The 23,664-nt window shown below is 40.8% G+C and overlaps 1 long non-coding RNA gene across 1 annotated transcript; it reads right to left on the reverse strand.

Moving 5' to 3' along the window:
• Positions 1-343: 343 nt before the first annotated feature.
• On the reverse strand, positions 344-23,434 carry LOC136294887 (uncharacterized). Its single transcript, XR_010722512.1, has 3 exons — positions 23,062-23,434; positions 9,588-9,628; positions 344-542 (listed from the first exon to the last, which is right to left on the reverse strand). It is a non-coding gene; the product is annotated as an uncharacterized lncRNA (long non-coding RNA).
• Between the last annotated feature and the right edge of the window lie 230 nt (positions 23,435-23,664).

Raw genomic sequence — 23,664 nt, forward strand, 5'->3', positions numbered from 1 at the left:
TGGTTTGCTGTAAATGGATGTGATGGGGATGCTGAAAATTCAAAAATGCACTGTTAAGTGTCATTTTCTTCTCATTTTGTAGGATTGCTAACAGTCAAACCTATTTTGCTGTACAGCTTCACTGCTTAGAGTTATTACATGCTAGTGGCAAAGTTGCTTAAGGAGTCCAGGAGGGCCTTCTCCTTACAGGAGCCAACCTCAAGGACCGGATTTCCAGTTCTCAGGAATAAACATCTGTTGTCGCATTGCCAAAACATTTGTCTTCCATTTCCCAGATGATTGTGCAGTACTTGAAGGCGACATTCTGTGTCCTGAATCTCATCTCTTCTTGTAACCAGACAGAAGAGGCTTTTTAGAACCCTCTTCCAGTGAGATTTTTTTTGAATAACAGCCCTCTGATACTGGAGTTAAGTTGAAGACTAAAAGCATTGTTTAGTTTAGTTTATTTTTGAAGAGTTTTTTAAGATGGGAAGTTATTACACTTCTGTGCAAAATCACGGTGTTGATTGAAGGTGGTCCCACTTAACATCTGTATAGTTTATCTGTAAACAGGGAAAGCAAAGGAAGAATTATGAGGAGTCATTGGCTTGTCTTCTTCATGCAGGTCTAAGCTCAGTGCCAGAGACATCTTCTTTTCTGAATCCCGGGGAAGGCTTTTTGGACATGAAGAGCATCATGGTGACTGTTTGGAGAGAAGAAAATTCTTTCATATTGTTGGGGGTTAGGTTTGTTCCTTTTTACTCTTAAGAATTTTTTTTCCCCTAAGTTACCAAGGAGACTAAGTGTTAGGTACTTTAGGGTGCTTGACCAAAACAAAGAGGTGGCCAAAGCTCAGGAGGGGGAGATAAGACGAGTTTTGGGGCAAGTAAAGGACGGAGCTGGAGGCAGCTGCTCTGCTCTTTTCGGCATTCGGGGAGAGAGAACGGCTCGGTTGCTGCTTGCTGGGAGAGTTCACTGTCGCTGGAGGGGTCCAGTCCTGGTAGGTCTGACATCATCTGCTGGCCTGCCCTGGAATTCTGAGCTTCTCTGCCACCCTGCTGGAGCTGGGCCAGCCCTGCCCTGCTCTCACTGCTCCTTTTGCTACAGTGTGACCCTGCACTCACCCCCTTCCCTGCCGGGACACCCTGCCATCCCAGCTGCCAGCCCGGGACTTTTCCACTGTTCCAGCTCGGTGCTCTGAGGATCCTGCAGGGGCACCGAGACTAAACTGCCCTGGGTTTTTGTGAAGCAAAGCCCTCAAGGTTCTTGGTTCTGTTTTGTTATTAATGCTGTGGTTGTTGCTTTTGTTTGCTTTGTTATACATACTAATAATGAATTGATATTTCTATCCCCAAATCTTTGCCTGAAAGCCTCTAACTTAAAATTTATAATTGGAAAAAGGGGAGGGGGGGTGGTTTACGTTCTCCATTCAAAGAGAAACTCCAGCTTTCCCTGGCAGATACCTGTCTTTCCAAACCAAGACACATATAAGCTCAGAAAATTCAAACGTGCCAGGTAGGCAAGAGAAGATGACACACTTGGACTCCATTAAAAAAAACAAAAAGCCCAAAAACCCCACATCAGCAATAAGCCATATTTGAGGACCAGACTGAAGAGAATGGGTAAGAAGACCATCTGCTTTCTAATGCTTTTATTAAAATCAGCTCTAGGGGGAGGCTCGAGGGATGGGTGACACGGGGAAGAAGGTGTTCAGCTTTGCTGCAGGGCAGAGCCAGCCCTTCCATCCACGCTAGAGTCCCTGGCTCATTGTAAAGTGTAAGGTCTAAGGTAGTCCTGTAAAGAGGGTACTATTCAAGTTACAGTGACAAGACACAAAGCTTTAGCAGGTAGCCCAGTGCTTTTCTCTGCTCACAGATGTCATTTGGAGTCCAGTCTGGGCACTGGCTCGCTTGCTTTATGGGTTTTTAATTATTAATTCCACTTCCATGGGGTGCTAGGGCCCATGGGAGTTGTCCTCATTTTGCATGTTGGGTGGTGTCATCGGTTGCCATGCGGGGAGCAGCAGGGCAGGGGCGGATGCTGGACAGGGAAGAATACAGTTCTAAAGAAAGGGGGTCTGAGGTAAGTAGCATTTAACAGGGAAACCATTCAGGACAAGCGTTTGCAATTACAATAACAATGGGTATGGGGTAAACGGTATTTAACAAAGAAGACCTTACAATAGGTACGAGATAACGAGATAACCAGTATTTAACTGAGAGAAGGCACTTTACAATAACAATACTTAACTGAGTTTAGAAACTTGTATTTTATTTCTTACAAGACCATCAAGTAAAGAGACTTTTAAAAAACTTTTAAAAACCAAAAAACCCTACCAAAACCTACATGTAATAGATGTGCTGTATAAAATTCGTGTATTAAATTTGTGTGTGTAAAATTATACATTGGAATTGAAAAACTCCGGATTCCTGGAAATGGTCTGAGGGTGTCTCCAAACATTTCAAAGTCTTTTTTTAGCTTGAAGGTGCTACTTCGACATCTGCAGAAGAGATAACGTGGAAACGGCTCATTAATCATGGGCTGACCACATCTTCGCGGTCACTCAAAGGATCTGGTATCGATCTGGGTGGAGATTAACAGATGATTACATCAAGCCTTCCAACAGAAAATTCAGAGACTCTTCTCTTGGACTTTCATACATTTCCTCAGGAAGTTCTTTCAAACATCCCTCACGGGGTGCAGGACATTTCAATGATTGTATTATTTGCATGATGTCATGTTCTTTGGGCGAATCTGTGTTCTTTGTGACAGTCTTGCTTTTGCCTCAGGGCAGAAAAATGGTGTAAAACACTTACCCTGAGACCCCGAATTTGTGGGCAGTACTTCGGAGAAGCACCCTTTGCTGCTCCTGGTTTGTCCACCCAACATTCGATCAATGTTGTCCTGATTTATCGTGGCGTCTCGAAATTGATTTTCAAAATTGTCAAATAAATCTTTGGATTTTTTGAATTGGCTCTGATCATTTATAACACACACATAAAAGCACCCCGAAACTCCAAACCCCCAAAAACAACCAAGGAAAGGACAGGATGGTTTGAAGGCAGGAGTTGCTCTTCTGTTCTGGAGGAGGGTGGAAAGGGTGGGTGTAAGAGAAAGTTTTCTTCTGTCTTCATGACAGGAAACATCCACAATTTATCATTGTGTGGGGGGAGAACTGCTTGTACACATAGTGGCAAATAAAGCATATTTAAAGATGATAATAATAATAAGCAAAGTGGGTGTCCTGGGTTGTAGTATAGGATGTGCACAAAGTATTCTATCACCATCTTCATGAACTGTTGAATCCAGGTGGGGCAGTGTTTTTCCAGACCCCCTCCCTCTGGGCCATTATCTTCTCTTAATGGCCCATCAAATGCCTTGCCCATGACTCATAGATATCTCCCTCTGGGAGTTGTCTCTGTTTAATGGGCCATCAAAGTCCCCCTGCATGACTCATCATCCCGTTGTGAGATGCTCCGCCCAGGAGAAAGAACCAAGCATTCTCACCTGGATAGAATCTACAGTTTGAGACAGTACAGGGCGCCCTTACCCACTGGATTCCCAGAAGACCAGAGCTACCAGATCTTTCTACAAGACCACGGCTTCAAGAAGACTACCTCATCTAGACTGCTTCCATCACTCTGCTCAGGTAGTATTCTGACTCTGTCAGTGGTCTTTTGTATTATTGCATCTATTTTATTTTACTTTTTTTTTTCTTCCTATAACATTGTATCTCTGACTTAGAGCCTCTCATTTGTTTTGCTTTAAAACCACTACAGTGGGCTTTGTTATTTTGGCAAGAACGGCCTCTCAGGCATGACCCCACCATGCTGAGCAGGGCTGGTGGATGATTTAAAGCCATTTCAAAACTCCTACAGTCCAGAGACCCAGAAGCAGCAGCTCCCAAGCTGGAGGGGTGTCTCCTCTGCTGGAGTGTCTTCAGGAGGGTTCTCTTATCTGACAATATTTACTGTTATAAATGATAAGCTGAATCCATGAATTAAAAATAGTAATAACAAATGTATTATTAAAAACAAAAAAATCAAGAATTGGAGAAATAGAAAAACCCCGATAAAACCACAACCAAAGCTCAGTTCCAATCCCGGGAACTGGCGCTGGGTGAACTGAAGATCCTGCCCCCTGTGGCACAGAATCCCCCTTTGGTTCACAAATTCAGAGTGTGCAGGGCTTCATTTTTATACAGTTTTTGGGCTTGTGCAACCGATTACTTCATCAGTTCTTTGTGTAACACGGTCCTCGATTCATATTCGTCTGGTTTCTTTTCTGGATGTGAGTTCGGTGAATAGTTTTTCCGGGGAGACATAAGCTTATGTCTGGATTTGCTGGAACCAGGTATTGAGATGTATGTCCTTGATGAGATTGGGATGATGGATATGGGGTGCTGAGCGCTCAGCCGATGGTTGATGATGGCGGTGCTCAGCTCCATCACCCATGAGTGGTACTCTCCTTTCTTTTGGTGATGGGTGATTCTCTGCTTTTCGGCAGAGGAATGTCTTCCTGGAACCCTGCATTCCTTAGGCTTAAAATATTATACAGTAACACACAAACTAACTCTATATAGGTTTACAAAGTATTATAAAAAGAAAACACGAATTAATCCTACAATATCTATCACATTTATTAACATTTCCTTACTCCCTGTGGATTGAATATAGAGACCTCACAAATAATCATTGCTGTAGAGATACTGAGCCATGAAATGCAACCTGTTCACAGATATTGTTGATGGCTGTAAGGAACTAATTCCAGGAAAACCATCTTGTTAGAGCCCTCTGCTTGTTGTCAAATTGCAGTCCCATAATCCTGTAGCCAGAAAAGCAAAGTGCTTACTCTTTTTACCCTCAGAGAATGAGTCAGAGGACTTTCTCAACCCATAAAATATAACAACTTTTTCCTGTTTGTGATTTCCTGGCTTTATCTTGGTAATCATGGTGTAAACATTGGCCATTATTTCCAGGTAAACTTATATGATAAATGCTACATTGCATGAAATTAATATTTGAAATTATTAACAAAAATGTTTATTTAATCCTCAGTTCATAGGGATGAGACTAGGAATCTTACACAGAAGGATGCATTCAAGTCTAAGTGACTTCCACTAGCATATGTGACTAGCTTTACTAGCAAACTCATGACAAAAATGTGGAACTGCTGCAGTCCTGTCAGTCTTTAAAAATGGCCCTTAAAATGCAGCTGAAGAGCAGAGACCTCATTCTCTGGATGAATACAGCAGTTCCTGCCTTCAGCTGTCTGCAGGGACGAGAACTCAGCTGACAGCACCCAAGACCCTATCAAGAGGTGCAGCTGTCTTGGTTTGGGAAGACAGGTATCTGCCAGGGAAAGCTGGAGTTTCCCTTGGGATGGAGAATGCAAACCATCCCCCCACCCCCCCCCACACCCCCCTCCCCCTTTTTCCAATTATAAATTTGCAGTTAGAGGCTTTTAGGCAAAAGATTTGGGGATAGAAATAGCAGCTCTTTACTAGTATGTATAACAAAGCGAACAAAACCCAACAACTACAGCATTAATAAAAAAAAAACAGTACCAAGAACCTTGAGGGCTTTGCTTCACAAAAACCCAGGGCAGTTTAGTCTTAGTGCCCCTGCAGGACCCTCAGAGCACCGAGCTGGAACAGTGGAAAAGTCCCGGGCTGGTAGCTGGGATGGCAGGGTGTCCAGGCAGGGCAGGGGTGCAGGGTCACACTGTAGCAAAAGGAGCAGTGCTGAAGAAGCCAACAGCGGGGCAGGGCTGGCCCAGCTCCAGCAGGGTGGCAGAGAAGCTAAGAATTCCGGGCCAAGCAGATGATGGTAGATTTTCCCAGGACTGGACCCCTCCAGTGACAGTGAACTCTCCCAGCAAGCAGCAACCGAGCCGTTCTCTCTCCCCGAATGCCGAAAAGAGCAGAGCAGCTGCCTCCAGCTCCATCCTTTACTTGCTCCAAAACTCGTCTTATCTCCCCCTCCGAGCTTTGCCCACCTCTTTGTTTCAGTTAAGTACTCTTAAGTATCCAACACTTAGTCTCCTCGGTAACTTCCGGGAGGAAAAAATTCTTAAGAGTAAAAAGGAACAAACCTAACCCCCAACATGAGCATATCAGGTCAAGATAAACTAAAATTGCTGTGAGGTTTTAGCAGTTGTATTATTATCAGCTGAGTAATTCCTGCAATAGGAAAGGAAGGCTGAAAGAGTAAGTTAGGTAGCAGGACACAAACTAGTCCTTCTTCTAAAAGGGGAAAGATAAACTTTGGAGGTAATTTATTTTGAGAACATAACTGCAAGGCAGCAGAATGGTAGTAGTGAAATGTAAGGGGTAGAAAAAGGAAAAGAGACATTGAGAAGATCAGGAAGGATACTGGTTAAGACGTGGGCTGCAGAGTGCCATAGCTTCTTGTTTTCAAGTGTGTACATGTTTAGAGTGGAATAGGAAATGGGAGGCCAGTTCTGGACTAATAAATTTGGTAGACAGTTCCTTTGAGGATGAATTGGTTAGTTTTATAATGCTTGTCCTTACAGCCAGGGTTTGCTGCATAGTTTTGAGCTGTGCATATAAAAGGAGGGCTGTAGTGCATGGTGTGCTCTTGCAAAGAAATTTCCTTTTTCTCAACAGGAACATTTTCCCTTCTTTTTGTGAGTGAAAAGGGAACTTAAGGAATAGGGGCAGTATTTATGGATTTCACCAAATACTATAAATGCTACAAGTACTGAAGACTGGACTAAATGAAAGATAAGCAGGAGAAAGTATACAGAATTCTGTTTGTCCATCTCCATGAGCTTGGAGAGCTCAGACTGTAGGTGAGATAGTTCCTTTGCATAGGACACTCTTGAGCTGAGCAGAAATTGCAATAAATTTGAAAAAGCTGCAGTACAAACTGAATGTACTGAGCCACAAAATTTATGAAAATTAGTCTTATCTTGTGTTCTCTTCTAAGTCCAGACTGTTTCTTAGCCTGATGCCAGAATTTAGTCAACAAGGCATATTTTAGAGACTAATTGGATTTGAAAAGCATATATTTTCATGGGCATCAGATGTGCTTTTTGTTCCATCATCTTTCTTAAACTGATATTGAGGATGTTCTACTATTACTGGAAACTAATACACCAGTTTTAGACAAACTATATTATTATTTGACAAGACATACTGTAGCAGTCACGTGTGATGTGAAAATCACAGCAGTTCTTTAAAGTTGCTTTATTATCAGCCAGTATTGTCTCAGCCATGTGCACACTTGTCAGTTACCTGCTAAACTCCAGTTTTTTGGTAAGGGATTGCTCCCGCTGAAATGATTTCTTATGCTACCTTGAGGGTTTAGTTATCTGTTGTTAGCTTGGGGAGGTTTATGTTTCACTCTGCCTCCCTGAAAGTTTCCAGCTTCGTGTATGAGCATGCAAGGAAATGGCTGGAATTCAGGAAAGGCCAGAGTGACCAAATATCTAATTAAAACCTTGCGCAGTTGTGATTCCTGCCTCTAAACCAAACCCCATTGGAGCTAATCAAAATATGGGTCATACAACTATAAACACAGACAGGAATCTAACTTTTGGCAGCTGGTTTTTAGAGAAGTTTGGCACAATTTTCTTGAAGTGAAGGGTGTAAGCCATTGCTACTTGATGGATTCTCCAGACAGGAATTGTGATGGCTATCCTCTGAAGAAATTTATATAAAGAAAACAAGGACAGGCTCACATCATCACTTTTTAATCTCCTGCTCTGTATTCTCTCTGAACTAAGAAGGAGTTTGGCCAGGGCTTTCCACCAGTCCATCTTTACTGGAACTTTGTGCTGAATTAATTGGCAGGCTCTGTAATGCTTTTCTACTTTTGCTGTTAGTGATTACAAATCAGGAGAGAAGTCACTACAAATCATTGCAATTGCACCCTAAAGATTACAATTGTTCAGCTGCTTTGCAAGAAGAGCAGAGAGCTGTTCTCCTGGAGAGAGACTGCAAGCAGGAAGTTCTCCTTTAGTTAATGGTCCATACTGGTAGGGTTGGTTCAGGTTTCTCTAGTATTCCAAGTACGTTGTTTTTGTCAAGGGGTCTTGCAAACTGAAGTTTAACACCATGTTTTCTTTGCACGCCAAGGATATGTACTTGTAAACAAAATGCAGTTCTTCAAACTAGACAGAAATATATTTTGGAAAGCACCATAGACAGGAAATACCAGGAAAAATATGCCATAATTTTGTGTGGATGTACTGACATCCAAAATTAGCTGTATATGTAGTTTGAGTAAGGGGAGCCTAATTTGGAAAAAGTAGCAGTTCCTACCCCACAGCAGTTTATATACAGTGGTTTATGAATATGCAATAGGAGAGGTATTTAAAGGGTGTCTCTGAAATAGCAGGTGTGGTCTTGGCTGAATGCCAAGCACCCCGCCGTTGAGACTTTGCTGTATTATCTGTCTCCTACTGTCCTTTATTAAAATTTTCAGTTTTCCCAGGAGAGTGAACTTTGTTTTTCAGTTATTGTTGTTTGTTTGCCTTGTAAAGAACTGTTATTCCTACCCCTCATGGCCTTGCCAGAGAGCTCCTTAATTGAAAAATTATAATCATTCGGAGGGAGGGGGTTTACATTCTCCATTCCAAAGGAGGCTTCTGCTCTTCCCTAGCAGACACCTGTCTTTCAAACTAAGACAGTTTAGAAGAAAAAACAGAATCTGGTTTTTGTTTCCTACATTCTGGGTGGATGTCACGTGCCTCAGCCCTGAGGGAGGCTGTGCTTAAAACAAAGCTTTTGAACTCAGTTCAGCCCATTGGAGGTTCAGCGCAGCAAAGTGTAAGGAGCACTGAGGTGACGTTGGTGTGGGTATTTCTGTGCCTGGAAAAGTGGCACTGGTGGCAGGCAGAAACCACCTGGCTCTGCCAAGTGCTGAGCTAGTGGCAAAGGGCCTTACACAGACCCCTTGAGTTCAGTGGGTCTGGACCTGCTGCAGGGCCATGAGTCTATGTTTTTGCTTTACAACTTGTACTTCTTCTAGCATAGGCAAGAGCTTGTGTCTGCTTTGGTCATGAGCCAGTCAAGCTTGTTTCTGCTTGCAAGGTACTCTAAGGTACTTAAGGCTCAGTACAATCTGTAGGTTCAATAGAAGGCTAAGGTATTCCAACCAGAGCGTGCAAAAATATCTCTCACCGGTTCTGTTTCCTTTCTGCATTTTAATTATCTTTTAATAAAGCTTGACTTGTAATATTTCCCATAACCACTGAGAAATTAACTTGGTGGGTAGGGGTATGGATTTGAGATGCTACCAGAGAGACAGGAGGTACTCACTGCTCAGTAACTTATCAAAGATAGTTAATAAGTTAATTAATTAGTTAATTGAGCTCAGCAGGGTTAATAAAGCTGATGCTTTGAGTCTGACTAGCAGTATTTTCCAGCACTACACAGGCCTGTTTCAGACTTGTCTTTGTAATGTTTCTGGGGAAAGAGCTTTTAGCTAAGTTCTTCGTGTGCTGCCTTCTGCTATGTGCCCTGCACCCAGGAATGGCCAGCAGAAGACAGTGACACCAGATGTGAGCCCAGACCTGCTCTGGAAGCTCCCAGAAGTGTCTCTTTGCTCCTTGGCACTTCATGAGCTGCACTGGCTCCTTACCTGTGGAAGGCCTTATGTTCCTGAAGCTGTTTACCTGGACCCTGTCAAAAACAGAAAGAAAACAAAAGCAGGGAAAATGTTGGTTCTTCATTTTTATGATCTAATATGCTTTCAAAACCAATCCAGAATCTGGAAGAGTCTCACTTGAGAGCTGCAGCATTTTGATTGCATCATAGTCTATATGCAATGATGCCTAACGTAAAATGCAACACTTGCTTTAGACTGAAGTAGGGATGGGTTTGCTACAGAAACCACTAAATTCATCACAAGGCAATGGGAATTTTATGTCATTGTGTGATCTTTATTTCTGCAACTACTTTGCACAGTAGAGCATCTGCCTTTGGGAAGAATGCCGTTAATATTCTATTTTCTTATATGTGCAGCTCTGCTTTCCAGGATTGATTGTCTTCAAATTCGTGCATCACAACAGGTAAGTGAGATTTTCCACTGAGATAAGTCATATTTATACAAAAAGTGTGCCACCTGAAAATGTGAGCAAGCCATCTCATGTCTTCTTTTTTGTCTTCCTTTGTGTTTAGCATTTGCATTTTGTAGCCATAAAGGAGGAGAGGGGAGAAGGAAAAGAGAGCAGGTTACACCACATGTTTTCTTGCATAAAAATTAGGTTTTGAATTACTTTAAAAATCCTTTTACAGACTACATGGTTAAACATCGGGATATGCTATTTAGAAGTATGAGGTCTTTTAGTTGTGAAAAATCAACAATGAAAGTGTGCATTTTTTTCACTAAGTTTTTTCTTGAAGAAAATTAATGTTAGAGCACATTTCTGTACTTTAATCTGAAACATTATCTTGGAAAGATTTATAGAAAGGGCATGTAGAATAAATGTTTTTTGATACTGAAAAATGTATACAAAAGGAGGTTGGGTATTTGTTTTATGTCACAGAAAACTAGCTGGGCCTAATCAATTACCTCCTCTCGTTAACCTTCCTTGAGGTAATTTGGCACTTGCTTCATTAGTTAAGGTTTTGCATAATTTTATTTTTTTTAATTTTATTTTATTTTTTTGATATATTGCCACTACATTGCAGAAATATCTGTAAAGAAAAATAAATATCTGTAAAGAAAAACAGAGCAAAAAAGTTAGAGGATTAATGTTCCAGTCTTAAATCTGCAAGCAAATTTGAACAGTCTATTTTGTACTTCTGGCACTGACAGAAAAACAGTGTTGGTAAGCTGGAGCAAGTTTTGTGTTTGTGAGATTTTTTTGTGTGTTAAGTCTGGCAAGATTTCTGCGGCCTGCTGTCAGTACAGCTTTGCCTGTCAGGACCAGGTTACTGAGAAGCTGGATTTATCAATCTCTTGCTGGAGACCAGGCTTGGTGTTCCCATCCTGTCCTCTATGTGAGGATTTTTATGAGTATTCTCTCAGAAACTGCCTTTAATTTCTTTGTTTACAACATAAAACTAAAGTATCCTTAATCTGAGAGGAGTCTGGAAGGATTTAGATCGGATGGGGCTGTTAGTACTGTGTCCTGGGTCAAGGTGGCTAAAACCTATTTGTCTCTTAATTATGTCTTTCTGAATGGCATGACTCACCCTTTCAAATAAATCTTCCTTTTCTAAAATACCTTCAAATATATATTTTTTTCAGTCTTTCTTTTTCAGAAGCTAGAAAGAAAATATGGTTTAAAATGTAAGCAAAATCAATTGATTGTAGGGGAAAACCCCAACTTGTGTCTTATTTCAATTTTGCTGTCATTTTGGTGTCTTAAATCTGACAGACACTGTAGCTTGAGCAGAGTAGTCTAGGTCCTGTCTTTCCCATCTCCAGCTCCTCCTGGGGTATTTCTGGGTGAGAACGCAAGGTGGATGTCTCATTCAGGGAGCTTTCTCTGCCTTAGGCCCACGAGCTGCAGCTGAGCTGCTGGGCTCTTTCACAGGGGAAAATAGGCAAAACCTTACACAGCAGAGTTTTGCCTGAGAATACAGTGTTGGTGCAGATTAGGGTGTGATTTTTACATCATTACTCCTGCACTATTTTACATCTTATTGCAGAAGCTGACAGTGTCTGGTCCCTTTCCGTGGTAAGAGGTTTTTCTGTATGGCCAAGCTTGTTGGGTCTCATCAGGTAGCAAGTGCTCTTTCTCCTGCAGTCCAGGCTTCAAGGAGAGGCAAATAAAAAGCCAAACAGAAAACCTGAGAGGGATCACATGGATGGTGTTCTGAAGACACCACTAAATAAATGTTTGTGACAGAGAGAGTTCTCTAAATGTACACTGCTTTTCCAAGTACCTGGGGAGGAAGCATGCCTCATTGACTGGGGACATTCATGGCTCTATTGAAAGATGGAAGAATGAATAAGCAACACTTCATTTAAGCAAACAAAACAAGAAAAAAACAAACCCCACCTCCTGGGAACCAGAAGCAATGGTGTTTGCTTTGATCCTTTATTTGCACAGTGGGTAGACATTTTAATCTCTCTTATTCAAATTACAGTGGCAACTACATGTTGCCCATTTCACCTTTTTTTTGTTGGGTTTTCTGTTCCAAGTATTGTAATTCATGTAGGATTGCCTGGAAATGTGAAGTTTGCTCTTAATTTAACCAACTTTGCTCTCAGTTGCTTTTGGGTAGGGCTTTGGCCCATATCTGATAGAAGGGACAGAACAGCCCTGTGGTATGCTGTGCCTGATGACGAGATAGCTGGGGTAATCTTTATTTCTCATTTAAGCCTCTGGCTGAGTATTCCTATAGTTCAGCATCCCGGACTTTAAACTTGTGAAGATGGATTTATTTCAATTACACCTGTAATTTGATTGGTGCTTCTAAACGAGTGTGATGATTCCATGTAACAATAGTGCTCTTCTTTTCCCCACTTTGGGGGGACTCAGTGATAGAAAGGAGCTGAAGCTTAGCATGAGACTGTTCAACAGATCCACATGATAAGTAATGGAACAATTTACTACAGGCAAATATCACTTGGAGACATGTGGCAGTCAGAGATGTACCTGATAAACCTCAGCTTTCTTGCCTTTCCTTCCCTCCTTGGTCTCTCACCCTGCTAATAAGCAAGATCAGTAAGTTTGGTTTCCTGTGGTATTCCAATTCTCTGGCATCAACACATCCACATACAGAGGCAACATTTATATGGATGTCTTCATTATTTGCTTGCATTCTTATCAGAAATGAAAGTCTTTGCTCAGATGAGCCCTTCAGTTGCCCTGGCTACAGGCACTTTGTATATTAATGTTTTCTCCTTATCAGAAGCTTTGGTAGCTTCCTTTTGAAAGAAGAAAATGGCAATATGACTAGTCTTTTTGGTTTTGATAAAAATCAGTGGACTCTGAGCTGCTGCTGGTGAAGATTTCTTAGCTGTTGAGGTGAAATTTGTTTTCCAGAGTTGTAAGGAAAACACTTTTAAAACCTGTTGCCTGGGCACTGAGGTAGCTTGAATCCCCAAAGTCCTCCATTTGTTTTTCAGAGGTCTGTCTAAAATAACAGATTCCTGGCTGGCTCAGCTCCCTTCTGTTCAACTATGTGTAACCAAATTTAAGAGGGGCTTTTTCTTCCACACAGCAGCTGAGGGTGCTGATCTAACCATCCTTTCACCAAGGTTTTGTTGGGATGTGGAAGCTCCCTGTGGCATAACACAAAGCTGTGTATTGTGGGGCTTTAAGCCATCAACGTCTGGCTTTTTATGAGCACAGAATGGACTGGTAGCTTGTTATTTCATGTGGTTGGCTCCTGGAAACACAAGTGGGCATGCAAAACTGATAGATGGATGTCATTCACAGCTTGTATTCAGCCTCAATTAACACTGTTCCATTATTTTTAAACACTTTCTTAATGAAATTCGGCTATTAGTGGTTGTGCCTCATGAAATCACCTGGAGAGAGCTCGTGCCTACAGGAGAAATGTTTCTGCCACTGACAAGGGGACTACAGAGCTCATCATGGATGAAATGGGAGGTGTTTCCATCAGCCTTGGGGTTGGGAGAGGCTGAAGGAAATTGCTGGGGAGTTTTTGAGGGCCTTCCAGAGGAGAGCCCTGGAAATCATGCAGCTGAAACTAAGCACAGCCTCAGCCGCTGCCAGTGTCCGAGCAACATGTATTTTATATGATTTTGAAAAAGCTGTAATTTTGGGGGGGCTACAGAAAAACTCTGGTTGTAAATGCTAACTTGTTTGTCTGATGCTAATAATCCCTGGATCTGTCTTGGGTTACTGCCTGATAGACCACAGCTTTGGAGCCAGTGTATCATTATGAATTAATCGAGATGTCTGCTTTGTAATAGTCACGCTTTCTTTCTATGATTGATGTGCCAGCACTATGCACTTTTGATTTATTTGAGGATATATTACCTTCTAGTACTTTGATAACTTGTCAAGGGTTAGGTGACTGAATTTTCCAGCAGCATTAACACATGAAACTCTGAATTCCCTGGTCTTGTTCCTTTGAGCTATTACTCCGTGCCACCTACACACTGAGTCAGCTGATACACTGAAGCTATTTGGTAATATTCCTGGAACATGGTATAAAACAGTTTATTCTGAGGTGTTACAAACTAACAGTGACATATTTTTACTCAGCAGTCCTGCTCCTCTTACTCATTCCAGCTTATTCCGGCTGGCAGCAGAGGCCATACGCTTTTGCTCCTTTTTTTCCTGGGAAGTTTTTTCAAATATGTCACTTCTCCAACCTGTGGTACTCGCACATCTCTCAGAAGATGCTGTCAAGAGCCCCTGCACAGCTTCATGAGGAAAAACTGCACTCTTCATACATCTGCATGAGGAAAGGAAGCTTTGATGACTGTGGAGCAAAGGTTAGCCTTCTTGAAAATGGCACACAATAGAGGCGGGATGAAAAAAAAGATATTTACAAGACTGTGGCTGCATTAGAAGAAAAGTTAAACATTTTAGAAATGAAAAAGTTCACTATATTTACTGACAGAGATCCCAGCGATGTATGGAGACAACAATAAGGAATGCTTTCAGTTTTACAAAACTGGGATTTTATCCTTTCCTTGCTTCCTGTGAGTAACGGAAGAATGATTGACTATGCAAAAGACTATGGAGTGGGAATTCCTTGGATGAAAATTGTTTGGTGGCTACAACTTTTGCCAAATTAGACCCCTGAGTTTTATATACCCTCTAAAGGAATATTTAAATGTCTCTCTTTAAATCATAACTAGCATACTGTGGCAGTGAAAGGCATTATTTTAGGATCAGCTAGTTCTAAGCCTATGTACTTTTTGGAAGACATGTAACCTCTGGGTAGGAAAGGATTACTTCTGAAAATACCTCCAAGGCTGCTATCACGACAGAAATATGCTTCCAGGCTCCTTGCCAAGCCCTGGGGTTGCATCTGTCCTTTTAGAGTATGCTTCGTTAATGCTAGGGAGATGGTGTGCTCTTGTATGTGTTGTCTCTTCTAAGTGGAGTAAGAGAAGTGACCTTTCAAAGGATAATTAATTGCACTTTCCTTCCTATTTTGTTTGTTGGTTTCCTACTGAACCTAAGCTGTAAGTGCAGGGATCTACTGGCTCTGACAAACTGTACTTTCATCTCCTCAAGGCAGCAAATGACAAAGCTCTAATATCTATTGATAATAAATGAGGGGCTCAGTGGGAAGTTATTTTCCCAAAATACCTAGGTATGTTGCACTTGTGGAGAAGTTCTGAGTAGTGAACAAACCTATAATTGCAGAATTTCTGTACCCAGTATATAATCACGCAATAGTAAAATCTGAGGACTCATTGTCAGGTCACTTTGATGTGGGGTATTTTTTTCTTCCTTGTTTATTCTGGCAGCAATGGATGGGACTGGGGAAAGGCCAGGAATTCAGGTTCCATTCCAGGCACCATGCTTTCCCATATGATGATGGAGCAAGCTGGTTTGTGTAGTGGGTGATTGGAGCACTTAGGAGAGCAGCCAGTCAGTGCTGTGAGTGCTCAGAGGAGCTAGGAATTCAGTTTTGGTGCCACTGTTTGCAGTAGCAATGGCCAGGTAAGAAAGGGCTGGGATAGCCATTTCAGAAACACAGTGGAACTTCATGAGGGAGAAAATGGGCACAACTGCCATGCAAGGAGTAACTGGAAGAAACAAAAATCCACAGACTATTCAGCTGTCAAGTGATCCAAATGAAAATGACAAAGATCATGGAAAGAAGGCTCTAAACATTTAGGGAACTTGCCTGGGACTTTTGAAAATTTTGCTTCAAAAGTTCCTCCTTTCAGATATGGGCTCTAAATTATCTTAACATGCTCATCAGTTTGAGGTGTTATCTCTTTTTGATCCTGCCATTTTCTGTGTGATTTTTCAATTTTTTCAGAGAGTCAAGGAAATAATTCAATACTTCATGGAGGAGCAGAATTTCAGTGTGTATTTATAGAAAATTTCTAATATGCCAAGTAGACACAACACTACTCTGACTCTTACTTGAGCTTCCTTCATGTCTGAACTTAAAAGTTTTTCCGTTTTGCACATATCTATCAGTATTAATACTTTCATTTATGAGTCATAGCTGGCAAGTTTCCAGCATATAGGAGTGTCTGAAGAAACCTTATGCAGAGCCACATTTCCTACAGCAGTGGGAAGGTAGAGATAAGCTGCACTTCTGGTAACAGCAACTTTTCAAGAAATTACTGAAACAGAACACAAGTGACACATCTTCCTTCGTCTTTATTGGTGTTAGAACTGAATGAGGTGCTTGATTGGCTGCTGAGCATTCTGCAATGTGTACCCATTAGGGCTTTGGCAATGTCAGCTGTGAGCTATTTCACCTTCCTCTTGCTGAACAAACTCACTGCAATCTTCTCAAAGGGAAGATAAACACAAGTTGCATTCCAAACAGGTTGGTCTGGCTGCCTTATATGGATTAAACTGTGACAAAACCAAGGACAAGCAGAGCTTTTGGCAGTATTACAATCTGAGTAGGAATGAGAAAAAAAAATGAATTGGCTTATAAGAGTTTTAAGAATCCATTATCAATTACTGGAAAGAGTTCCTATAAGGAAGTTATGGAGGTTTAACAACTTTTAGGTTTCAATGAGAATCAATGGGCAAGTCTAAGCGTTAGACTCAGATGATTGCTTGGAGAGTACCTCCAAACTTTTTTTGCTTGGTTCATTAACTGAGTCCTGCACAATCCTCCGACTTCAATTAAAAACAGGGATATCAAACATGCCTATAATATTTGAAGACTTCTGCCATGCAGAATATTATGTAGTTTATACAAAATGCAGATCACTCCCTGTGCTTTTCTTGCTTAACAAAAATATTTGTGTAGTCACTGTATAATACATGTGTATAAATATTAAGCATATTAAAAATCAATCTTACTAAAAATGCCTATCTGCTCTTCTTCATGCTTTGAGGACTGACAGTTAATTGTCTATTATTTAAGCAACAGTTGCACTATCTTAGCATGCTGAGGCCTTCTTATGTGCTACATACTTGTAATAACAAATAAAGCTGCACTGATCTTCAAAGCTGGATGGCAGGCACAAATGATTTCTCTTGAAATTGAAACACTGTATAAAGTATCAGATTTTTCTCCAGGTCGGTAAAAGTCACTTAATAAATAAGGCAAAATATGTGACTACTTATGTTGAGAATCTAGAGGGGCGTGCACAGGAACAAACCAGTGTAAATCAGCTTGAATTAGCTGAACTATTCAGGACTTTTTCTGAAGACAGATGCTTTTAATGGTGGGGAGTAGAAAAACCAAACCAGAAAACAAAAACCTTCCCCTGGGTTCTTGAGAATGTACTGGTGGATGAAGAAGTTGATGCAGTAAGAATTTGAAAGGTAGTGTGTGGGCTTGCTGCTTTTCTTTTTGGTTTTGTTTTGGTTTTTTTTCCTTGTCCACACACTACCTATTATACATTCCCATTCTGGACACAGTTCTGGGAATGCTTTGACATCATCTTCATTAGATGGAATTGTTTTCTTGCTTTATTATGTTAATCACAGGAGTAGGGAAAATGGGTTACAGGAGCAGGTTTTGCAGGTGTGGTGTGGTTGTAAAGATAAAACTATATTTGAAGTAAAAACTCTCCCATTTAAGAGGCTGGATTTGAGAAGTGAATTAGGGAGTTGTAATTAAACAAGGAATGTTGCATATTTTTTTATGTGTTCATCAACAAGGAATGAGAGGGGAAACTAGAAAATGGAGTTGAAACAAGTACAGAAGCAAATAATGGTCTAAAAAACAAATAACTGTTTATCTAAGCTAGCTACATCTTTTTATACACAAAAAAAGGCTGTGATTTTTGTCAATGATCTTGATGAAATTACAAATTTTAGGAGTCCAGTGTCGCTAGACAGACATGAAAGAACCACACTCACCTGGTCAGATTGTGAGAACAAAAAAGAAGGAACTTTATTCGGGATGTTGACTTACATAGTTTTTGGTGTTTGTTCAGGGATTGGAGGATGAGTGTGAACACCTCTCCAACCCCACCGGTCAAACTAGAAGTCCATCAATTTGTCCTTCCCCCAGGAAGGAATGCACAGTTTTGAAAATATCACTTTTTTGTGAAAACTCCAGTACAAAAATGTAAAACATCAGAAGGCTGAAAAAATCAGGGCGACAGTCCAGTTGGTATTTTTGTGTGTGTGAGATTAGCCATGTGTTCCCTGGGAACTGCTGCGATAGCTGCAGTCCTGCTTTAAGCAGTTTTGGGTAATTACTTTCTGGGGGCTGATGAGGCCTTCCAAGTGCCTTTCAGGGTGTTCAAACAGATCTCTGACAGTAGTGTTCCTTCAAAAGCATGAATTAGAAAGGGAGGGAAGCACAAAACCCACATGTCTGTGACAGAAATCATGAGCTGTGTCCAGCTGTTGGCTTCCTCTTCTCTCTGGGCAGTTTGGGCTGAACAGCAGTGACTGCAATTGCTTCTTACTGGACTTAATATTAAAGCAGCTGAGAGACATAGCTGGTACTTTTTGCATGTTGCAATCAATGCAGATTTGCAGAAGCTGGAAAGGAGAAGTGTGAAAGGGTTTAACTTGCCTGTTTCCTGATCTTTTCTCTAAATGTCATTCTCTTTGTGCAACTACCTTTGAAATCTCACTTCTGTATCACAGGGAAATTCTTTTGCTCCCCCATTCCATGTCCCGGTGCAACTTCTTATTCATCCGCTTTCCTGATTGGTATGTATCGGTACCAGTGCAGGACTGATACAAGAATAAAATAGATGTGTGAAGTGTAAAATTGCTACAATATAAAAAATATAAATCATATTTTAAAAATTACTTTCATATAAAGTTATCAACTTTGTCATTTTCTTTTAAAGCACCACTTTGTTTGGGCTTTTGTTCTTTTTTGGTTGATGTTATAGGTATAGTCATATCCCTCTTGTGAGGCTGCACTTATTTCTCACATATCTGATAATCTGTCTGATTATTTCTTATTAATTCTGCACTGGACAGGGTGGTTGCATCTGCCATCTCATTTGTCATGCTGCAGTGAAGCAGAGTACGCTTTGTGCTTTTAGCTTCAGTAAGCTTTACTTCTTATTAGTTGATACAGACCTTAATAATTAGCTGGCGAAAATTCTTCTCAAATCTTGCACTTCACATTAGAAATGTTAATGGCAAGCAGCAGCTGAATTTAAATGACAAACCTAATGAAGCAATTGTTTCCTAATAGGGTTCTTTAGACAAGGGGCAGTAACAATTTCATTTTCCTGAATGTGTTTGAGGGCCATATGTAGTAATGCACCCCACACCCGAGCAGGTGTTTCCAAATAAGGAAAAGGGGTTCCAGTTTCACTCCTGACTTCTAAAAAGAAGCCCTGGAACTTTCTGTTCTTCCCTTATTGTAACTGACTCAATGCCAGCAGAGGAGCGCCGATTAGGCTTTGAGAGTATTTCTCATGGCTTGTAGCAAGCCAATTTGTCCCACCTGAACCATCAAGTACTTAAAAAACTACAGAACTGCTCAGTCACTTTTTTGGACTGCCTTAGCAGTGTTCTCTACACTGTGGTCGACTTAAATTTCTTTTATTTGATAATGTTTATTATTTTTGTCATTATTAAAACCTTTCCTTTTACAAAGCATGTCCAGAGAAGTAGTCTTGCTATTATTAAAAGTAATTTTCTCTGAAGTTCTGGACACCCTCAGATGTGTTGAACACTTGCAGAGCTAAATACATCTGGCCCTTCAAGAAATTCGATAACTATGTTTTTGTTATCACCTAAGACAAGGCTCTACTCCACCTCTCCAGACAGGTCTGTTTTGTACTTCCACCACAGAACTATTTGGCCAAAGAAAAGAAAGAGAAATGGTGCTCTAAACAGACTAAAAATAGCAACAGTGGAACACAGACCAAAAGCAATTTTAATTTATTGAAAACCAATGGAATGCTGAGTTTCTATAATGGTATTTCCCACTGGATTCAAATTGTCCCCTTTACAGCATTGGTCATAAATACTTTTTTCATTGCTTCAGTAATATTATTCCACATCTGGACTAAATGTGATCAGTCTTGGCTATTATTGGTGCAATGTGTGCTGGTGCATCTGCAGGAATGGACTGTGCACAAGCTGGGAGGGAAAAGCCAACTTCTGATATCCTCCACATATGGTAGTTTTTAAATTGTTTGTGAGGGCTTGAGAAAGTTTTGTGTTAGGCTAAATGGGAAGCCAGGTCTATTTATAGTTTTATTTCTCTGCTTTCTTAGCTCTTGTTATTTCTGGTCTTGCAGGAGTGGTGTCCTAATTAAAACATTCTGCCTTCTGAAGCCTGTTGAACAGATGTCAATTATGTATTTAAATGAAAAAAAAAAAAGGTCAAATAAAATGGAATGAGAAAAGTCTGTTGGAAACTTTATTTTTCTGCTTTATGTTTGGATGTTTGGTGCAGTTAGCTTCTCTAATTGAGTCTGTATAATTAAATTATTAAGAGTAACTCTTTTGTGAGGTTTTAAGCTGTACACATCAAAAATAATGCTCTAGTATAGAAATACAGAATTATGCACTCTTCCTGAAATAGAAACTGTAATTTAAGATGGCTTGATGTGGTAATGTGGATATTCTGTCTTTAGATGGAAATCTTAGAAGAATCTGTCTTAATAAGAGCTGAGGTTTGCGTCCTAATTTTTAACCCTGTTTCTCTGAACATTAACAATTATCATTAAAGTCACAGCAGTAACCCTCAACTTTTCCTGTAGCTGATGGATTCACTAAGTATAACACTTGGTTGCCCTTTCTCTAGGGTGCGGTGTTTGTCTGGTTGGTTGTAGCAGTTAAAGGAGCCTCAGTCTGCTGTGGTGGCTTTTCCATTTCCATTGCCTTGTGAGTGCTTGCAACGGCTCATCCAGGTGTCCTGCAGCTCCTCGGATATCTGGAGGGGCTGGGAGTGTGCTGCCAAAAGGTGTGGCCCTGGCCAAAAAGGAAGGTGGAGGGGAGGTCAGGCTAGGTTGAGCTGGCCCTCCCCCCAGCTTCTGCTGTTTGTTTTATTTGGGGCAATGTTCACCTAGAAAACCTTAAATGCTCCCCTGTCTCATTGTTTCTTACCTCTTTTGACTCCTGCACCTGTTTTTATTTGAAGCAGCATGTGCTAATACCCCAGGGCTTCCCATGAGGTCTACCAACATTAACATAATGTAAATACGTAACAGTGAAGTCCTCTTTGTCCAGAAATCCTTTCAAGTCACATCGCTGGAAAGGCCTGACAGCCTCAGAGTAATGAGTGTTTTAATCAAAGCAGCTTCTCAGCAATGGTTATAAACTTGTGCTTGTGGGGTCAGGTAGCTCTTAGCACTGGAAATGATCTTTCTTCTGCTTATGTGAAGTGCAGGTGGAGTAGATTAACACCTTTCTACAAGTGTGGGTGTATCCACCTGGCTGGCTTCGCTTGTAGACCACTGGATGCTGAGTAGAAAAGCTCTTTTTATAGCCAAAATGGCTGGCAGACCCAGTGCAGATACAAAAATTGGAAGAATTCTTTCAAAATCTCTGAAAGAACTACTTTCTGGATCATTTAGACAATGAGCTTCGTGCATCACTGCACAATAATCAGTAAATTCAGGCTAAAATGCCAAAGGCAAAATTATTAGCATAATCTGTTAAACATTTACCTGTTAAAAAAGATAAAATCTTTGCTAGATTTCATCTTCACTGTTTGAACTCCTAAAAAACCTCCCTGAAGATTTTTGCAGTGCTGTACTTTGCAGGTTTATTAGAGAAGCAGGGCTAGACAGAGCATTATTATCTTGGTAACTGTTTTTCGCAACTTACTGCTTCTATAATTGACACTAGATGTAGACTCCTCCCACTTTTCCATACTCAGCAATGTAAAACTACCTGGTTTAAATGTCGGTGAACTGACCATCCAGTGTGCTGTGATTGCAAAGACAATACGGGTTTACTATCCTCTGAGCAATTTTATCCTGCTTTAGTACAAATTGTGCTGCAGGGAAGTAATTGCCATGCTGAAGTATTAGCAACAAAAGTTTCATCAGAGTTGCCCCATTGTAATTTGGTTGGAGGAGTTGTGGAACTGAGGGCTTTGCTGTACACTGTTTTAGGGGTGCTTTGGGACATGTTACCCAGCCTGATTATGAGGAGAATGTGGGGATGCTGCAAGGATTTGTAGGGGTAGAGTGGAGAAAGGTCTTTAAAGTAGCATCAGGTTAATCCTGAGAGAGTACGAACTCATCTGGAATCAATGTCATGTGCACATTATAAATCTTGAGTTATTTAAAACAAACATCAAACCCTTTAAAATCCTGAAATATGTGACTGTTAAATACACTTTAAAAAATAATTCAGTTTTGAATATAAAAAACACAGAAGGCAGATAGAAAGGGAAAGATTTTGCAGAGATACCGATATAAATATATAAAGAAAATATGGTCTAGGAAACAAGAGCATGGCTCCCACCAGCAGAAACTGTTCCAAAGATACAGCTAAAAAGATAAGTAGTGAGAGTGTGAAGAAAGTAATGAGGAATAAACAAGTAATGTCTGCACTGGTATCTGAACTGAAATGAGATTCCACGTATTAATTATAAAATTCTTTTTCATTATTGAAAAGATCATTTCAGCAACAGAAACAATTATGAGTAAAGAAGACATGAGCAATGTTTCACAGGCTAGGTATTTCCTCCTTTTGAAGTGTTTTCATTAAATGTAGATTTTTAAAAATTATTACATTAAAAACTAAGTATGTATTCATTGGTAAAGTAATTTATAGAAAATGTGAATGGTTACTGCTGTTGAGAATTAATGTAATCTGCAATGGTCCTGAAAGACTCATTAATAACTGACTGGGTCATGTACTGTGAATGATAAATCTTTAAGAACGGCAAATGTCTGAAAACTGCTTTTACAGATTTTGGGAATTCTTCCCTTGAAATTTATGCAGGTAAAGTTACAGCCCTGTTCCCTTTTTCTTTTCAAAGGCAAAGCAGATCATGGCAGGAAGGAAATAAATCCATGAAATAATTGAATATATAACAATTTCTTCAGGGGGGGAAGAAAAATCTTGTTCTTATTTACTCACCTGTTTGTTTCTGAGGTGATTACTGGAATCAACACTTGCACGTGAGGAGTGTGGGAGAAAGAACTATTTGCCTTGGCTGGTGCTGTGTGTAGTGGCAGCCCTCGTGATGGATGTTCTAGGCGAGTTTTGACGTAGCAGCCTGAGACTTGAGAGACAGGCAAGGCAGGACACAAGACAGGGGTAGCAAAGTCATTCTGTGAGGAGCTGAAGGCCACGTTCCTTCAGGAGCTGGCAGACGCGGTGGCAGTTTGCATTTCACAAGCACCAGGAATGCCAGCAATCAGAAATGCAATCTCCCTCTGTGGTTTGTTGTTGTACCTCTGCTTGGCACCAGCCTGGCAGAGCAGGTTCTCATCACCACAGCAGAGCTGCTACTCTTGGCAGCTGGGCAAGAAGGCAATGCTCACATCCAGTCTTTGATACAAGTTTTAGGGTTTGGCTTCTGAGTCATTTCCTGCTGAGAAGTTCAGGCTGTGGATCTGTGGAGTCCTGCAACTTACAGGGTTTGTGGAAGAGGAACTGCAGCCTTGTTCCTGACCTCATGTAAAGGCTCAGGATTTTCCCCTTATCCTCAGGTCTGTGCACCTAATGCAGAAATCCAGA

Source organism: Chamaea fasciata, unplaced genomic scaffold (genome assembly GCF_029207755.1).
Source record: "Chamaea fasciata isolate MVZ Bird 193981 ecotype frontalis unplaced genomic scaffold, bChaFas1.0.hap1 SCAF_10, whole genome shotgun sequence".
Classification (NCBI taxonomy): Eukaryota; Metazoa; Chordata; class Aves; order Passeriformes; family Sylviidae; genus Chamaea; species Chamaea fasciata.